Source organism: Cynara cardunculus (genome assembly GCF_001531365.2).
Source record: "Cynara cardunculus var. scolymus isolate 2C chromosome LG 3, CcrdV1, whole genome shotgun sequence".
NCBI classification, from domain to species: domain Eukaryota; kingdom Viridiplantae; phylum Streptophyta; class Magnoliopsida; order Asterales; family Asteraceae; genus Cynara; species Cynara cardunculus.
In genome coordinates, this window is record NC_037530.1 from 33,839,280 (window position 1) to 33,845,279 (window position 6,000).

A 6,000-nucleotide genomic window follows, 5' to 3' on the forward strand; every position below is an offset into this window, starting at 1 on the left:
TTTAAAATCCAATATATTTAAAATCCAACATATTTAAATGACTCCACAAATGTGTTCAATTTACAACAAGAGCAAACAATCAATAGATCGAGACCGAGACCGAGAGTTCTACAGCAATTGAACGGGAGATGAATGAGAGAACTTTTAATAACTCATGGTGAATATTAGTTTGAATCTCACCTTGGGGGATGGGAAGAAGACATAGAGGTATGAGATGATGAAGGCATGAGTGAAAGGTGTCAAAAATATTTAGGAACATGAAAAGAAAATGTAATAATGTGCATAAAGTAGTAGTAATTAATATATTATGAGTTGTTTTTATGACTTTTAAAACTTTGTGCATAAATGTGTAGTATTTTGTGCCTTAAAACTTGTTTTTAAGACTTTTGATAAATTTACTTTATAATGTAGTATATATATATATGTGTGTGTATATATATATATATATATATATGTATGTATTGTATTATACAAAGAGAGCCCCACATGAAGAAATTGTTAAAAGAGACAAACCTTAAAAAGATAGTTATTTGCTATTGAAATTGAAGCTAGAAATGAAGTCAACATGTGGTCAAGGCATCACCTTGTATGTATAGGTGTACAAGCTTGACTCAATGATCACTTATCCTTTATAGTATTCGTAGGCCATGACTATTACATTTTTTTCGATTAAAAAGGAATCTTTCTTTTTGTTTTAAAGTTATATTATCTCGTACACAATTGGGTTATCATCACTTTTGCCTCTCATGCTTAAACTTTTTGACCTTTGTATCTGTATCTATTGTATCTGTATCTAACGATTAACGTTTAAGTTTTCTGACAGTTACAACTTACAAACAACTAGTGTCTGTTCTGATGCCTAAGGTTGGGAGGATGAAGAATCGTAGGAGAATATGAGAAATGTAAGAAGGGATTTAGACCATTGATTACTTTTAATCTCAAATCAACACATGAATTGTACTTTAGAAGAGAATTGATCCGGTGTTTCTTCGATTATGATTGATCCAAAGATGAAGATCTTTTCTTACTATTTTCATAATAAATCATGGAAACCCAACCCAGATTGGGAGTTGGGACCATTATGGACTACAATAACTTTACAATAGTTTTCTGACTTTGATGTCGAAGAATTACGCCAACACAAATGGACAAACATCACAAGGGGTGTCGCACTATGATGTCAATTCATCGTGTCGCTTTGCTTATAATGGAGGCCACACGAATTAATGAGCTATACACAAAATCTTATGCCTAAAAAGCAAAACACAAGAAACACACTTCTCCTATATAAAAGGATCACCAATAAAAGGATAAGGAATTCTTTGAGGCAAAAACACAAACACATGGAGGGCACTGAATTATAAGCTGAAAGCACCTGAACATGATCTACATGAAACCCACTGGCATTCTTTCTGGGTTATGGTCCTCCACAAAGGAGCACATGGTGGTAACAATCCAATGTTTTGTGGGTATTTGTCTGCTTAATTAAGAGAGTGTTGATTTGGTTTTGGAAACCAAACTAGAACTAAGCCATAATAAATGTTATTCCATTCTTTGTTAACAGTTTAATGAGTCTGAGACTCACAACTTATTTGATCAGTTATACATAACTGTATAATAGTTGTTTAACGATATAGAAAGTGGTTTATTCAGTAAGATTATAGGGAGGAGTTTTATGCAGAAAACCAAGTTTTTTCTGAACTTACTCTTCCAATTAAAAAACACGCTCATTCCATTATGAAGAAACCCTCCAAAAAACATTATCAATCAATACAAATAGATTAATTCATACAAACAATTTTATCCATACAAGAGTTGATCAACCAAACAACCCCTAAGACATGGAGTCTGAAAAAAGATTAAGATGTAACCTTTTGTTTTTTACTCTTTTTATTGTATTTGATCCGCCCCTTCGATTGACTGTATAATATCTCAAAACACACAATGCCGAAAAACTCCCCCCCACTTTTCTATTGAAAAGTCAAATGTATATTTTCATCCAAAAAAACCAAATTTATAACAAATGGGAACCATTAACTATTCATTGACTGAATGATTCTTGGGTTTGAATCTAAAATTTGGTTTGCCTAATGATACATCAGATCCGGCATGCAATCACTGACTGATTCTTAAAACCAGCGTTCTTAAAGTCAAAGAGTCGAGCAAAAGAAAGAAATGGGAAAGAGAGTATTCAAGAGGCTCCTAACAAGATAAAGACGAATGAGCCAAAGCCAATCATCAGTTCCCAACCGTGGGACGAATAAAATCGAAGTTTGAATTTTCGATCTCTATTTATAATCAGGGTACTGCTATCAAATATCTTTCTGTAAATCTTCTGGTTTTATATTTCATAAAACCTTGGAATTAGATATCGTATTAATTGGTATATAATTCATCAAAGAACTTTGAGTATTATTTTAATAGAAAAATAAATCATTTTATGTCAACATTTACTAAAATTATACAAAAAATATGATATGCTTAGAACCCCAAAGTAAATGTTTCTATTTTAGGAAACCACTTCTTGTTTACTTCTAGGTTATGACACGTCATATTTCTAGTAAACAAATTACAATTATCTTTTTGATTTTTTTTAATTAATATAACGATCATAAAAACTAGTGTTTAACTATTATTTCACTCACTAAAATATAAATATGAATTGCTTTATTATAAATAAATAAAAAAGCGTATCGTAATGATACAGAGCAGATCTATAAGTCTGTAAACTCGTTCATGAATCAATGGGATAAAAACCAAGGTGCCGAAAAAAACTCAACCGTTTCGGCCCAAAAGTTCTTCATCTAGGGCTCTGATTGATCCGACTCCAAAGTTTGTTGATATTCTTTTTGAGTTTTATCCTACTATGCTTGTTAAGTAAATTATGTGAAATACCCCCATGCTTTGCGGGTAGCCTGCAGTCACCGCATTCGAACCACTGTGACCACAAGGGAATTTTGATTCATACTTGGATTTGAAACTGAGATCTCCAGATATTTTTGACCTTTGGAGCTCAAATTCGAACCAATCAGGTACCACCCTTGTGGTATTGAGTTTTTATTTCGCTTCTAGTCTGCACATATATATAATGTTTAATTAAAATACATTATCCTAAATTCAGTTATCAGATGTATTTCTTTTAATTCGATTTTTTGTTGTATAAGATGATGGTATGGTGTCTTTTAATTTTTATTCCAGTTTTGAAGGGTCTAAATGTCGTTCCCAAAGCCCATCATGTTCCAATCTTCAGATAAGAATGATCAACTTTTAGCCACTTGACACATCTTTCCTAGTCATGCATGGATATTATCTGCATATATTCTCTTTCTAATCGTTAGGCAGATGATTTTAGAGTCTTATTTTAGATCTAGAGTTAGTATGTGCAATTTCACATTGTGAGAACAGATTTTCAACATATTATATATATATATATATATCGCGTACTTATTTTAAAATTTGTGTAAACAACAGATATAGATGATAATTAACTACCGTAACTGTAAAAAACAGATCATAACGCACGCCTGTATATGATACCACCTTCACCACTACATACCACGCTTTCACCATCATGTACCGGTCAAAACTCATCGGTTTTATATAATTTACATTTTTTATGTTATTTTTTTATTAATCTGGATATCCAACCCGCTATGCGAGCCGACTAATCTCAGGACGACCACCTGCTTTGCAGATAGTCCGGAGTCACCGCATTTAAACATCCGTGGTGACAAGGGGATTTTTATTCCTCCTTGCATTTGAATCTGTCTGGTACTTTTAACCTTTGAAGTCAAACTCAAACCAATCAGACACCACTCTTATGGTTCAAAAACATAAAATGGAAGTGAAGAAATAAAAATCATAACCCATATCTTCAATTTTCTTCTCTTGTATTTGGATTTTTCACTTTGCAATATTCCCTTTACACTTTTGGACAAAAAAGTAAAAAAGGAATCAAATCAAATAGAAAGAAGCCTTCAATTGGTTTCCTCTTTGCTAAGGATTTTACAAAAAGCAAAAAGTGTGTGTCGACCAACAACATCAAACCATCGCAGGTTCTTTAACCCTTTCCTAAATCAACCAAAATAATTTCGATGTTTTTGTCATCAAGCGTAAGATTTTAGTCCTGATTTCGTTGCGGATTTTGTAAGTTTTAGTTTAAACAGAACTCATTTTATCTGATCTGAATGTGACCCAAATTTTATAAAAAAAAAAACAAGACATTAACAAGAAAAGAAATCAAATCTTGGGAAAAAGGTTGGAGGCCACCATGAAGTGTCGTTCGTCCCACTCGAAGACATGTACACGAACCATCATAGTCTTTTCTTGGATCTTTATGTTCCTCTTCCAACATTCTCATTGGTGGTTGGATTTAAATGAATTTGATTTGTAATTTTTTTTAAATTAGAAGTTGGTTTTTTTTGAATTTGTAACGGGAAAAAACTAAAAAACTTATTGAATCGTTATATATATATATATATATATATATATATATATATATTGTATACGGCATTTAAAAAACCTAAGGGTGCTTAAAAACCCTGTGGACGGTAAAAGCCGTTCAGATGAAACCAAACCAAACCATTTTTAGAGGTTTGATAGTCTGGTCTAGAAAATTTCTAAATGGGGTAGTCTAGTTCGGCCTGCAATTTGAATATTTTTTCGTGGTCTAAACCAACCGGACCACTTGTGTATATATATATATATATATGTGTGTGTGTGTGTGGGGGGGGGTATATTTCAGATGCAACCGCGTCTATTTGTACAACTAATGCAAGCCAATTAATTGAAATATTTATGGAAATGTTGAGAGTTCATTTATTATGATTTGAATATTTATGGAAAATGACTAGAGTTCATTAATTATGATCAATATTTTATATTAGGAAACAATAAAAACTTTTATGAAATCACATATTCATCAAATTAAATGGACGATTGAGATTGAGTTGTATTAGTTGTACAAATGTAAATGATTGCATAATAACTCACCTTTATATATAGTTCTTCTAATTCAAGCTTCCCAAACAAATATGAGAGCATGTATAATGTATGGACTAAACCACAACGATGGTGCCTGATTGGTTTGAGCTTGACTCCAAAGGTCAAAAGTACCAAGAGGTCTCAGGTTCAAATCCAATAAGGAATAAAAACCCCCTTATGGCCATGGAGGTTCAAATGCGGTGACTTCGGGCTATCTGCAAAGCAGGTGGTTGCCCTGGAATTAATCGGTTCGCATAGCGGATTGGATATCCAGGTTAATAAAAAAAAGTAACTTATGATGTACCAAAGTTTTGAAACTGGTAAAAAAGGTTAAGTGTTACTGTTAACTGTAACTTTGCATCCCAGGGAACCGCTTGGGTCAAATCTTTATTGGTACGGTTTGGTGATTGAGGAGCAAGAAGCAGACCAAAAGCATGAAATCCTCGTCATTACACATCCACTTTTATTTTTATCTTTTCTACATCATAACAACTCCAATTATATATTCTTTTTCAGATCAGTAATTATTGAATCATTTATCGTCAAATTTAACTGATGAATCATAACATGTTAAACATACAAAAAGTGTGTGTGAGTCCAAAAATATAAAAGTTGGAAGAATATTCTTCCAACATGCAAGCTGTGCTCCAACCCTAAGAGGATACCAAACTCATTTTCCCTTTTCTTTTGCTTAATTGGTTAATTATGGTTATATTAAGGGAAGGGTTCAAACGAGAACCCCTGTGATTTACGAGAATGCGAGAACAACCCAATAACCACATATTGTGATAAAAAGTAAAATTAAAAGATTTTTAAAACTAAAATTGAAATTTAAAAAGATTCAAAAAATATTAAAATTAAAAGGGWAATAATGGAAATGATATCATAAAATCTTTTAATACGATTACAAGATCATGATTATCATTATCTAATAAATGGTTAATCATGTGATATGGGTGTGATAATCATGTGATTATCACACAATTATCACATTATCGCTTATATCAACACGATTTG